This window comes from Petromyzon marinus, chromosome 16 (assembly GCF_048934315.1).
Source record: "Petromyzon marinus isolate PM22_M1 ecotype Great Lakes invasive population chromosome 16, UKy_Petmar_22M1.pri1.0, whole genome shotgun sequence".
NCBI classification, from domain to species: Eukaryota; Metazoa; Chordata; class Hyperoartia; order Petromyzontiformes; family Petromyzontidae; genus Petromyzon; species Petromyzon marinus.
Window position 1 is genome coordinate 10,334,484 of NC_133682.1, and position 16,239 is coordinate 10,350,722.

The window sequence follows — 16,239 nt, forward strand, 5'->3', positions numbered from 1 at the left end:
ACACACCTGCATCAGTAGTACCCACACACTTGCATCAGTTGTTTCCACACACCTGCATCAGTAGTTTCCACACACCTGCATCAGTAGTATCCACACACCTGCATCAATAGTGCCTGCACACCTGCATCAGTAGTACCCGTACACCTGCATCAGTACTACCCACACCTGCATCAGTAGTACCCACACACCTGCATCAGTAGTACTCACGCACCTGCATCAGTACTACCCACACACCTTCAGCAATAGTACCCACAAAACCTGCATCAGTAGTATCCACACAGTTGGATCAGTCGTACCCACACACCTGTATCGGTAGTACCCACGCACCTGCATCAGTAGTGCCCACACAGCTACATCAGTAGTACCCACACACCTGCATCAGTAGTACCCACACACCTACATCAGTAGTACCCACACACATACATCAGTGGTACCCACAAACCGGCATCAGTAGTATCCACACACCTGCAGCAGTAGTACCCACAAACCTCCATCAGTAGTATCGCCACAGTTGGATCAGTCGTACCCACACACCTGGATCGGTAGTACCCACACACCTGCATCAGTAGTACCCACGCACACACATTAGTAGTACCCACACACCTGCATCAGCAGCACCCCCACACCAATATCAGTAGTACCCACACACCTGCATCAGTAGTACCTACACACCAACATCAGTAGTACCCACACACCTGCATCAGTAGTACCCACACACATACATCTGTAGTACCCACACACCTGCATCAGTAGTACCCACGCACCTGCATCAGTAGTACCCACACACCTACATCAGTAGTACCCACACACCTACATTGGTCATACCCACACACCTGCATCAGCAGTACCCACACCTACATTGGTCATACCCACACACCTGCACCAGTAGTACCCACACACCTGCATCAGTAGTACCCACACACCTGCAGCAGCAGTACCCACACACATACATCAGTCGTACCCACACATCTGCATCAGTAGTACCCACACCTGCATCAGTAGTACCCACACACCTGCATCAGTAGTACCCGCACACCTGCATCAGTAGTACCCACACACCTGCATCAGTAGTACCCACACACCTGCATCAGTAGTACTCACGCACCTGCATCAGTAGTACCCACACACCTGCAGCAGTAGTACCCACACACATACATCAGTAGTACCCACACACATACATCAGTAGTACCCACACACCTGCATCAGCAATACCCACACACCTGCATCAGGAGTACCCGCACACCTGCATCAGTAGTACCCACACACCTGCATCAGTAGTACCCACACACCTGCATCAGTAGTACCCGTACACCTGCATCAGTAGTACCCACACACCTGCATCAGTAGTACCCACACACCTGCATCAGTAGTACCCACACACCTGCATCAGTAGCACTCACACACCTGCATCAGTAGTACCAACACACCTGCATCAGTAGTACTCACGCACCTGCATCGGTAATAAACACACCTGCATCAGTAGTACCCACACACCTGCATCAGTAGTACCCACACACCTGCATCAGTAGTACCCACACACATACATCTGTAGTACTCACATACCTGCATAAGTAATAACCACGCACCTGCATCAGTAGTACCCACACACCTATATCAGTAGTACCCACACACCTACATTGATCATACCCACACACCTGCATCAGTAGTACCAACACATCTGCATCAGTAGTACCCGCACACCTGAATCAGCAGTACCCCCACACCTGCATCAGTAGTATCCACACAACTGCATCAGTAGTACTCACGCACTTTCTGCAGTAGTGCCCACACACCTGCAGCAGTAGTACCCACACACCTGCATCAGTAGTACCCACACACTTGCATCAGTTGTTTCCACACACCTGCATCAGTAGTTTCCACACACCTGCATCAGTAGTATCCACACACCTGCATCAATAGTGCCCACAAACCTGCATCAGTAGTACCCGTACACCTGCATCAGTACTACCCACACACCTGCATCAGTAGTACCCACACACCTGCATCAGTAGTACTCACGCACCTGCATCAGTACTACCCACACACCTTCAGCAATAGTACCCACAAAACCTGCATCAGTAGTATCCACACAGTTGGATCAGTCGTACCCACACACCTGTATCGGTAGTACCCACGCACCTGCATCAGTAGTGCCCACACAGCTACATCAGTAGTACCCACACACCTGCATCAGTAGTACCCACACACCTACATCAGTAGTACCCACACACATACATCAGTGGTACCCACAAACCGGCATCAGTAGTATCCACACACCTGCAGCAGTAGTACCCACAAACCTCCATCAGTAGTATCGCCACAGTTGGATCAGTCGTACCCACACACCTGGATCGGTAGTACCCACACACCTGCATCAGTAGTACCCACGCACACACATTAGTAGTACCCACACACCTGCATCAGCAGCACCCCCACACCAATATCAGTAGTACCCACACACCTGCATCAGTAGTACCTACACACCAACATCAGTAGTACCCACACACCTGCATCAGTAGTACCCACACACATGCATCTGTAGTACCCACACACCTGCATCAGTAGTACCCACGCACCTGCATCAGTAGTACCCACACACCTACATCAGTAGTACCCACACACCTACATTGGTCATACCCACACACCTGCATCAGCAGTACCCACACCTACATTGGTCATACCCACACACCTGCACCAGTAGTACCCACACACCTGCATCAGTAGTACCCACACACCTGCAGCAGCAGTACCCACACACATACATCAGTCGTACCCACACATCTGCATCAGTAGTACCCACACACCTGCATCAGTAGTACCCACACACCTGCATCAGTAGTACTCGCACACCTGCATCAGTAGTACCCACACACCTGCATCAGTAGTACCCACACACCTGCATCAGTAGTACTCACGCACCTGCATCAGTAGTACCCACACACCTGCAGCAGTAGTACCCACACACATACATCAGTAGTACCCACACACATACATCAGTAGTACCCACACACCTGCATCAGCAATACCCACACACCTGCATCAGGAGTACCCGCACACCTGCATCAGTAGTACCCACACACCTGCATCAGTAGTACCCACACACCTGCATCAGTAGTACCCACACACCTGCAGCAGCAGTACCCACTCACATACATCAGTAGTACCCACACACCTGCATCAGTAGTACCCAGGCACCTGCATCAGTAGTACTCACGCACCTGCATCTGTAGTACCCACACACCAGCATCAGCCGTACCTACACACCTGCAGCAGTAGTACCCACAAAACCTGCATCAGTAGTATCCATACAGTTGGATCAGTCGTACCCACACACCTGTATCGGTAGTAATCACGCACCTGCATCAGTAGTGCCCACACAGCTACATCAGTAGTACCCACACACCTGCAGCAGTAGTACCCACACACCTGCATCAGTAGTACCCGCACACCTGCATCAGTAGTACCCACACACCTGCATCAGTAGTACCCACACACCTGCATCAGTAGTGCTCACGCACCTGCATCAGTAGTACCCACACACCTGCAGCAGTGGTACCCACACACATACATCAGTAGTACCCACACACATACATCAGTAGTACCCACACACCTGCATCAGTAGTACCCACACACCTGCATCAGTAGTACCCGCACACCTGCATCAGTAGTACCCACACACCTGCATCAGTAGTACCCACACACCTGCAGCAGTAGTATCCACACACATACATCAGTAGTACCCACACACCTGCATTAGTAGTACCCACCCACCTGCATCAGTAGTACTCACGCACCTGCATCAGTAGTACCCACACACCTGCATCAGCCGTACCTACACACCTGCAGCAGTAGTATCCACAAAACCTGCATCAGTAGTATCCACACAGTTGGATCAGTCGTACCCACACATCTGTATCGGTAGTACCCACGCACCTGCATCAGTAGTGCCCACACAGCTACATCAGTAGTACCCACACACCTGCATCAGTAGTACCCACACACCTACATGAGTAGTACCCACACACATACATCAGTGGTACCCACACACCTGCATCAGTAGTATCCACACACCTGCAGCAGTAGTACCCACACACCAACATCAGTAGGACCCACACACCTGCATCAGTAGTACCCACGCACCTGCATCAGTAGTACCCACACACCTGCATCAGAAGTACCCACACACATACATCTGTAGTACCCACATACCTGCATCAGTAGTACCCACGCACCTGCGTCAGTAGTACCCACACACCTACATCAGTAGTACCCACACACCTACATTGGTCATACCCACACACCTGCATCAGCAGTACCCACACCTACATTGGTCATACCCACACACCTGCACCAGTAGTACCCACACACCTGCATCAGTAGTACCCACACACCTGCAGCAGCAGTACTCACACACATACATCAGTCGTACCCACGCACCTGCATCAGTAGTACCCACACACCTGCATCAGTAGGACCCACACACCTGCATCAGTAGTACCCACACACCTACATCAGTAGTACCCACACACCTACATTGGTCATACCCACACACCTGCATCAGCAGTACCCACACCTACATTGGTCATACCCACACACCTGCACCAGTAGTACCCACACACCTGCATCAGTAGTACCCACACACCTGCAGCAGCAGTACCCACACACATACATCAGTCGTACCCACACATCTGCATCAGTAGTACCCACACACCTGCATCAGTAGTACCCACACACCTGCATCAGTAGTACCCGCACACCTGCATCAGTAGTACCCACACACCTGCATCAGTAGTACCCACACACCTGCATCAGTAGTACTCACGCACCTGCATCAGTAGTACCCACACACCTGCAGCAGTAGTACCCACACACATACATCAGTAGTACCCACACACATACATCAGTAGTACCCACACACCTGCATCAGCAATACCCACACACCTGCATCAGGAGTACCCGCACACCTGCATCAGTAGTACCCACACACCTGCATCAGTAGTACCCACACACCTGCATCAGTAGTACACGTACACCTGCATCAGTAGTACCCACACACCTGCATCAGTAGTACCCACACACCTGCATCAGTAGTACCCACACACCTGCATCAGTAGCACTCACACACCTGCATCAGTAGTACCAACACACCTGCATCAGTAGTACTCACGCACCTGCATCGGTAATAAACACACCTGCATCAGTAGTACCCACACACCTGCATCAGTAGTACCCACACACCTGCATCAGTAGTGCCCACACACATACATCTGTAGTAGCCACATACCTGCATAAGTAGTAACCACGCACCTGCATCAGTAGTACCCACACACCTATATCAGTAGTACCCACACACCTACATTGATCATACCCACACACCTGCATCAGTAGTACCAACACATCTGCATCAGTAGTACCCGCACACCTGCATCAGCAGTACCCACACACCTGCATCAGTAGTATCCACACAACTGCATCAGTAGTACTCACGCACTTTCTGCAGTAGTACCCACACACCTGCAGCAGTAGTACCCACACACCTGCATCAGTAGTACCCACACACTTGCATCAGTTGTTTCCACACACCTGCATCAGTAGTTTCCACACACCTGCATCAGTAGTATCCACACACCTGCATCAATAGTGCCTGCACACCTGCATCAGTAGTACCCGTACACCTGCATCAGTACTACCCACACCTGCATCAGTAGTACCCACACACCTGCATCAGTAGTACTCACGCACCTGCATCAGTACTACCCACACACCTTCAGCAATAGTACCCACAAAACCTGCATCAGTAGTATCCACACAGTTGGATCAGTCGTACCCACACACCTGTATCGGTAGTACCCACGCACCTGCATCAGTAGTGCCCACACAGCTACATCAGTAGTACCCACACACCTGCATCAGTAGTACCCACACACCTACATCAGTAGTACCCACACACATACATCAGTGGTACCCACAAACCGGCATCAGTAGTATCCACACACCTGCAGCAGTAGTACCCACAAACCTCCATCAGTAGTATCGCCACAGTTGGATCAGTCGTACCCACACACCTGGATCGGTAGTACCCACACACCTGCATCAGTAGTACCCACGCACACACATTAGTAGTACCCACACACCTGCATCAGCAGCACCCCCACACCAATATCAGTAGTACCCACACACCTGCATCAGTAGTACCTACACACCAACATCAGTAGTACCCACACACCTGCATCAGTAGTACCCACACACATACATCTGTAGTACCCACACACCTGCATCAGTAGTACCCACGCACCTGCATCAGTAGTACCCACACACCTACATCAGTAGTACCCACACACCTACATTGGTCATACCCACACACCTGCATCAGCAGTACCCACACCTACATTGGTCATACCCACACACCTGCACCAGTAGTACCCACACACCTGCATCAGTAGTACCCACACACCTGCAGCAGCAGTACCCACACACATACATCAGTCGTACCCACACATCTGCATCAGTAGTACCCACACCTGCATCAGTAGTACCCACACACCTGCATCAGTAGTACCCGCACACCTGCATCAGTAGTACCCACACACCTGCATCAGTAGTACCCACACACCTGCATCAGTAGTACTCACGCACCTGCATCAGTAGTACCCACACACCTGCAGCAGTAGTACCCACACACATACATCAGTAGTACCCACACACATACATCAGTAGTACCCACACACCTGCATCAGCAATACCCACACACCTGCATCAGGAGTACCCGCACACCTGCATCAGTAGTACCCACACACCTGCATCAGTAGTACCCACACACCTGCATCAGTAGTACCCGTACACCTGCATCAGTAGTACCCACACACCTGCATCAGTAGTACCCACACACCTGCATCAGTAGTACCCACACACCTGCATCAGTAGCACTCACACACCTGCATCAGTAGTACCAACACACCTGCATCAGTAGTACTCACGCACCTGCATCGGTAATAAACACACCTGCATCAGTAGTACCCACACACCTGCATCAGTAGTACCCACACACCTGCATCAGTAGTACCCACACACATACATCTGTAGTACCCACATACCTGCATAAGTAATAACCACGCACCTGCATCAGTAGTACCCACACACCTATATCAGTAGTACCCACACACCTACATTGATCATACCCACACACCTGCATCAGTAGTACCAACACATCTGCATCAGTAGTACCCGCACACCTGAATCAGCAGTACCCCCACACCTGCATCAGTAGTATCCACACAACTGCATCAGTAGTACTCACGCACTTTCTGCAGTAGTGCCCACACACCTGCAGCAGTAGTACCCACACACCTGCATCAGTAGTACCCACACACTTGCATCAGTTGTTTCCACACACCTGCATCAGTAGTTTCCACACACCTGCATCAGTAGTATCCACACACCTGCATCAATAGTGCCCGCAAACCTGCATCAGTAGTACCCGTACACCTGCATCAGTACTACCCACACACCTGCATCAGTAGTACCCACACACCTGCATCAGTAGTACTCACGCACCTGCATCAGTACTACCCACACACCTTCAGCAATAGTACCCACAAAACCTGCATCAGTAGTATCCACACAGTTGGATCAGTCGTACCCACACACCTGTATCGGTAGTACCCACGCACCTGCATCAGTAGTGCCCACACAGCTACATCAGTAGTACCCACACACCTGCATCAGTAGTACCCACACACCTACATCAGTAGTACCCACACACATACATCAGTGGTACCCACAAACCGGCATCAGTAGTATCCACACACCTGCAGCAGTAGTACCCACAAACCTCCATCAGTATTATCGCCACAGTTGGATCAGTCGTACCCACACACCTGGATCGGTAGTACCCACACACCTGCATCAGTAGTACCCACGCACACACATTAGTAGTACCCACACACCTGCATCAGCAGCACCCCCACACCAATATCAGTAGTACCCACACACCTGCATCAGTAGTACCTACACACCAACATCAGTAGTACCCACACACCTGCATCAGTAGTACCCACACACATGCATCTGTAGTACCCACACACCTGCATCAGTAGTACCCACGCACCTGCATCAGTAGTACCCACACACCTACATCAGTAGTACCCACACACCTACATTGGTCATACCCACACACCTGCATCAGCAGTACCCACACCTACATTGGTCATACCCACACACCTGCACCAGTAGTACCCACACACCTGCATCAGTAGTACCCACACACCTGCAGCAGCAGTACCCACACACATACATCAGTCGTACCCACACATCTGCATCAGTAGTACCCACACACCTGCATCAGTAGTACCCACGCACACACATTAGTAGTACCCACACACCTGCATCAGCAGCACCCCCACACCAATATCAGTAGTACCCACACACCTGCATCAGTAGTACCTACACACCAACATCAGTAGTACCCACACACCTGCATCAGTAGTACCCACACACATGCATCTGTAGTACCCACACACCTGCATCAGTAGTACCCACGCACCTGCATCAGTAGTACCCACACACCTACATCAGTAGTACCCACACACCTACATTGGTCATACCCACACACCTGCATCAGCAGTACCCACACCTACATTGGTCATACCCACACACCTGCACCAGTAGTACCCACACACCTGCATCAGTAGTACCCACACACCTGCAGCAGCAGTACCCACACACATACATCAGTCGTACCCACACATCTGCATCAGTAGTACCCACACACCTGCATCAGTAGTACCCACACACCTGCATCAGTAGTACTCGCACACCTGCATCAGTAGTACCCACACACCTGCATCAGTAGTACTCACGCACCTGCATCAGTAGTACCCACACACCTGCAGCAGTAGTACCCACACACATACATCAGTAGTACCCACACACATACATCAGTAGTACCCACACACCTGCATCAGCAATACCCACACACCTGCATCAGGAGTACCCGCACACCTGCATCAGTAGTACCCACACACCTGCATCAGTAGTACCCACACACCTGCATCAGTAGTACCCACACACCTGCAGCAGCAGTACCCACTCACATACATCAGTAGTACCCACACACCTGCATCAGTAGTACCCAGGCACCTGCATCAGTAGTACTCACGCACCTGCATCTGTAGTACCCACACACCAGCATCAGCCGTACCTACACACCTGCAGCAGTAGTACCCACAAAACCTGCATCAGTAGTATCCATACAGTTGGATCAGTCGTACCCACACACCTGTATCGGTAGTAATCACGCACCTGCATCAGTAGTGCCCACACAGCTACATCAGTAGTACCCACACACCTGCAGCAGTAGTACCCACACACCTGCATCAGTAGTACCCGCACACCTGCATCAGTAGTACCCACACACCTGCATCAGTAGTACCCACACACCTGCATCAGTAGTGCTCACGCACCTGCATCAGTAGTACCCACACACCTGCAGCAGTGGTACCCACACACATACATCAGTAGTACCCACACACATACATCAGTAGTACCCACACACCTGCATCAGTAGTACCCACACACCTGCATCAGTAGTACCCGCACACCTGCATCAGTAGTACCCACACACCTGCATCAGTAGTACCCACACACCTGCAGCAGTAGTATCCACACACATACATCAGTAGTACCCACACACCTGCATTAGTAGTACCCACCCACCTGCATCAGTAGTACTCACGCACCTGCATCAGTAGTACCCACACACCTGCATCAGCCGTACCTACACACCTGCAGCAGTAGTATCCACAAAACCTGCATCAGTAGTATCCACACAGTTGGATCAGTCGTACCCACACATCTGTATCGGTAGTACCCACGCACCTGCATCAGTAGTGCCCACACAGCTACATCAGTAGTACCCACACACCTGCATCAGTAGTACCCACACACCTACATGAGTAGTACCCACACACATACATCAGTGGTACCCACACACCTGCATCAGTAGTATCCACACACCTGCAGCAGTAGTACCCACACACCAACATCAGTAGGACCCACACACCTGCATCAGTAGTACCCACGCACCTGCATCAGTAGTACCCACACACCTGCATCAGAAGTACCCACACACATACATCTGTAGTACCCACATACCTGCATCAGTAGTACCCACGCACCTGCGTCAGTAGTACCCACACACCTACATCAGTAGTACCCACACACCTACATTGGTCATACCCACACACCTGCATCAGCAGTACCCACACCTACATTGGTCATACCCACACACCTGCACCAGTAGTACCCACACACCTGCATCAGTAGTACCCACACACCTGCAGCAGCAGTACTCACACACATACATCAGTCGTACCCACGCACCTGCATCAGTAGTACCCACACACCTGCATCAGTAGGACCCACACACCTGCATCAGTAGTACCCGCACACCTGCATCAGTAGTACCCACACACCTGCATCAGTAGTACCCGCACACCTGCATCAGTAGTACCCACACACCTGCATCAGTAGTACCCACACACCTGCATCAGTAGTACTCACGCACCTGCATCAGTAGTACCCACACACCTGCAGCAGTAGTACCCACACACATACATCAGTAGTACCCACACACATACATCAGTAGTACCCACACACCTGCATCAGCAATACCCACACACCTGCATCAGGAGTACCCGCACACCTGCATCAGTAGTACCCATACACCTGCATCAGTAGTACCCACACACCTGCATCAGTAGTACCCACACACCTGCAGCAGCAGTACCCACTCACATACATCAGTAGTACCCACACACCTGCATCAGTAGTACCCAGGCACCTGCATCAGTAGTACTCACGCACCTGCATCAGTAGTACCCACACACCAGCATCAGCCGTACCTACACACCTGCAGCAGTAGTACCCACAAAACCTGCATCAGTAGTATCCATACAGTTGGATCAGTCGTACCCACACACCTGTATCGGTAGTAATCACGCACCTGCATCAGTAGTGCTCACACAGCTACATCAGTAGTACCCACACACCTGCAGCAGTAGTACCCACACACCTGCATCAGTAGTACCCGCACACCTGCATCAGTAGTACCCACACACCTGCATCAGTAGTACCCACACACCTGCATCAGTAGTGCTCACGCACCTGCATCAGTAGTACCCACACACCTGCAGCAGTGGTACCCACACACATACATCAGTAGTACCCACACACATACATCAGTAGTACCCACACACCTGCATCAGTAGTACCCACACACCTGCATCAGTAGTACCCGCACACCTGCATCAGTAGTACCCACACACCTGCATCAGTAGTACCCACACACCTGCAGCAGTAGTATCCACACACATACATCAGTAGTACCCACACACCTGCATTAGTAGTACCCACCCACCTGCATCAGTAGTACTCACGCACCTGCATCAGTAGTACCCACACACCTGCATCAGCCGTACCTACACACCTGCAGCAGTAGTATCCACAAAACCTGCATCAGTAGTATCCACACAGTTGGATCAGTCGTACCCACACATCTGTATCGGTAGTACCCACGCACCTGCATCAGTAGTGCCCACACAGCTACATCAGTAGTACCCACACACCTGCATCAGTAGTACCCACACACCTACATGAGTAGTACCCACACACATACATCAGTGGTACCCACACACCTGCATCAGTAGTATCCACACACCTGCAGCAGTAGTACCCACACACCAACATCAGTAGGACCCACACACCTGCATCAGTAGTACCCACGCACCTGCATCAGTAGTACCCACACACCTGCATCAGAAGTACCCACACACATACATCTGTAGTACCCACACACCTACATCAGTAGTACCCACACACCTACATTGGTCATACCCACACACCTGCATCAGCAGTACCCACACCTACATTGGTCATACCCACACACCTGCACCAGTAGTACCCACACACCTGCATCAGTAGTACCCACACACCTGCAGCAGCAGTACTCACACACATACATCAGTCGTACCCACGCACCTGCATCAGTAGTACCCACACACCTGCATCAGTAGGACCCACACACCTGCATCAGTAGTACCCCGCACACCTGCATCAGTAGTACCCACAAACCTGCATCGGTAGTACCCACACACCTGCATCAGTAGTACTCACACACCTGCATCAGTAGTACCCACACACCTGCAGCAGTGGTACCCACACACATACATCAGTAGTACCCACACACATACATCTGTAGAACCCACATAACTGCATCAGTAGTACCCAAGCACCTGCATCAGTAGTACCCACACACCTACATCAGTAGTACCCACACACCTACATTTGTCATACCCACACACCTGCATCAGCAGTACCCACACCTACATTGGTCATACCCACACACCTGCACCAGTAGTACCCACACACCTGCATCAGTAGTACCCACACACCTGCAGCAGCAGTACCCACACACTTACATCAGTCGTACCCACACATCTGCATCAGTAGTACCCACACACCTGCATCAGTAGTACCCACACACCTGCATCAGTAGTACCCAGCACACCTGCATCAGTAGTACCCACACACCTGCATCAGTAGTACCCACACACCTGCATCAGTAGTACTCACGCACCTGCATCAGTAGTACCCACACACCTGCAGCAGTAGTACCCACACACATACATCAGTAATACCCACATACATACATCAGTAGTACCCACACACCTGCATCAGTAGTACCCACACACCTGCATCAGTAGTACCCACACACCTGCATCAGTAGTACCCGCACACCCGCATCAGTAGTACCCACACACCTGCATCAGTAGTACCCGCACACCTGCATCAGTAGTACCCACACACCTGCATCAGTAGTACCCACACACCTGCATCAGTAGTACCCACACACCTGCAGCAGTAGTATCCACACACATACATCAGTAGTACCCACACACCTGCATCAGTAGTACCCACCCACCTGCATCAGTAGTACTCACGCACCTGCATCAGTAGTACCCACACACCTGCATCAGCCGTACATACACACCTGCAGCAGCAGTATCCACAAAACCTGCATCAATAGTATCCACACAGTTGGATCAGTCGTACCCACACACCTGTATCGGTAGTACCCACGCACCTGCATCAGTAGTGCCCACACAGCTACATCAGTAGTACCCACACACCTGCATCAGTAGTACCCACACACCTACATCAGTAGTACCCACACACATACAACAGTGGTACCCACACACCTGCATCAGTAGTATCCACACACCTGCAGCAGTAGTACCCACACACCAACATCAGTATTACCCACACACCTGCATCAGTAGTACCCACGCACCTGCATCAGTAGTACCACACACCTGCATCAGTAGTACCCACAAACATACATCTGTAGTACCCACATACCTGCATCAGTAGTACCCACGCACCTGCGTCAGTAGTACCCACACACCTACATCAGTAGTACCCACACACCTACATTGGTCATACCCACACACCTGCATCAGCAGTTCCCACACCTACATTGGTCATACCCACACACCTGCACCAGTAGTACCCACACACCTGCATCAGTAGTACCCACACACCTGCAGCAGCAGTACCCACACACATACATCAGTCGTACCCACGACCCTGCATCAGTATTACCCACACACCTGCATCAGTAGTACCCACACACCTGCATCAGTAGTACCCACACACCTGCATCAGTAGTACCCACACACCTGCATCAGTAGTACCCACACACCTGCATCAGTAGTACTCACGCAACTGCATCAGTAGTACCCACACACCTGCAGCAGTGGTACCCACACACATACATCAGTAGTACCCACAATCATACATCAGTAGTACCCACACACCTGCATCAGTAGTACCCACACACCTGCATCAGTAGTACCCGCACACCTGCATCAGTAGTACCCACACACCTGCATCAGTAGTACCCACACACCTGCATCAGTAGTACCCACACACCTGCAGCAGTAGTATCCACACACATACATCAGTAGTACCCACACACCTGCATCAGTAGTACCCACGCACCTGCATCAGTAGTGCTCACGCACCTGCATCAGTAGTACCCACACACCTGCATCAGCCGTACCTACACACCTGCAGCAGTAGTATCCACAAAACCTGCATCAGTAGTATCCACACAGTTGGATCAGTCGTACCCACACACCTGTATCGGTAGTACCCACGCACCTGCATCAGTAGTGCCCACACAGCTACATCAGTAGTACCCACACACCTGCATCAGTATTACCCACACACCTACATCAGTAGTACCCACACACATACATCAGTGGTACCCACACACCTGCATCAGTAGTATCCACACACCTTCAGCAGTAATACCCACAAACCTTCATCAGTAGTATCGACACAGTTGGATCAGTCGTACCCACACACCTGTATCGGTAGTACCCACGCACCTGCATCAGTAGTAGTCACGCACCTGCATCAGTAGTACCCACACACCTGCATCAGCCGTACCTACACACCTGCATCAGTAGTACCCACACACTTGCATCAGTCGTACCCACACACCTGCATTAGTAGTACCCACACACCTGCATCAGTAGTACCCACACACCTGCATCAGTAGTTCCCACACACCTGCATCAGTAGTACCCACACACCTGCATCAGTAGCACTCACACACCTGCATCAGTAGTACCAACACACCTGCATCAGTAGTACTCACGCACCTGCATTGGTAATAAACACACCTGAATCAGTAGTACCCACACACCTGCATCAGTAGTACCCACACACCTACATCAGTAGTACCCACACACATACATCTGTAGTACCCACATACCTGCATCAGTAGTAACCACGCACCTGCATCAGTAGTACCCACACACCTATATCAGTAGTACCCACACACCTACATTGGTCATACCCACACACCTGCATCAGTAGTACCCACACACCTGCATCAGTAGCACCCTCACACCTGCATCAGCAGTACCCACACACCTGCATCAGTAGTATCCAAACAACTGCATCAGTAGTACTCACGCACCTGCTGCAGTAGTACCCACACACCTGCAGCAGTAGTACCCACACACCTGCATCAGTAGTACCCACACACCTGCATCAGTTGTTTCCACACACCTGCATCAGTAGTTTCCACACACCTGCATCATTAGTATCCACACACCTGCATCAATAGTGCCCGCACACCTGCATCAGTAGTACCCGTACACCTGCATCAGTAGTACCCACACACCTGCATCAGTAGTACCCACACACCTGCATCAGTAGTACTCACGCACCTGCATCATTACTACCCACACACCTTCAGCAGCAGTACCCACAAAACCTGCATCAGTAGTATCCACACAGTTGGATCAGTCGAACCCACACACCTGTATCGGTATTACCCACGCACCTGCATCAGTAGTGCCCACACAGCTACATCAGTAGTACCCACACACCTGCATCAGTAGTACCCACACACCTACATCAGTAGTACCCACACACATACATCAGTGGTACCCACAAACCTGCATCAGTAGTATCCACACACCTGCAGCAGTAGTACCCACAAAGCTCCATCAGTAGTATCGCCACAGTTGGATCAGTCGTACCCACACACCTGGATCGGTAGTACCCACACACCTGCATCAGTAGTACCCACGCACACACATTAGTAGTACCCACACACCTGCATCAGCAGCACCCCCACACCAACATCAGTAGTACCCACACACCTGCATCAGTAGTACCCACACACCAACATCAGTAGTACCCACACACCTGCATCAGTAGTACCCACACACATACATCTGTAGTACCCACATACCTGCATCAGTAGTACCCAAGCACCTGCATCAGTAGTACCCACACACCTACATCAGTAGTACCCACACACCTACATTTGTCATACCCACACACCTGCATCAGCAGTACCCACACCTACATTGGTCATACCCACACACCTGCACCAGTAGTACCCACACACCTGCATCAGTAGTACCCACACACCTGCAGCAGCAGTACCCACACACTTACATCAGTCGTACCCACACATCTGCATCAGTAGTACCCACACACCTGCATCAGTAGTACCCACACACCTGCATCAGTAGTACCCAGCACACCTGCATCAGTAGTACCCACACACCTGCATCAGTAGTACCCACACACCTGCATCAGTAGTACTCACGCACCTGCATCAGTAGTACCCACACACCTGCAGCAGTAGTACCCACA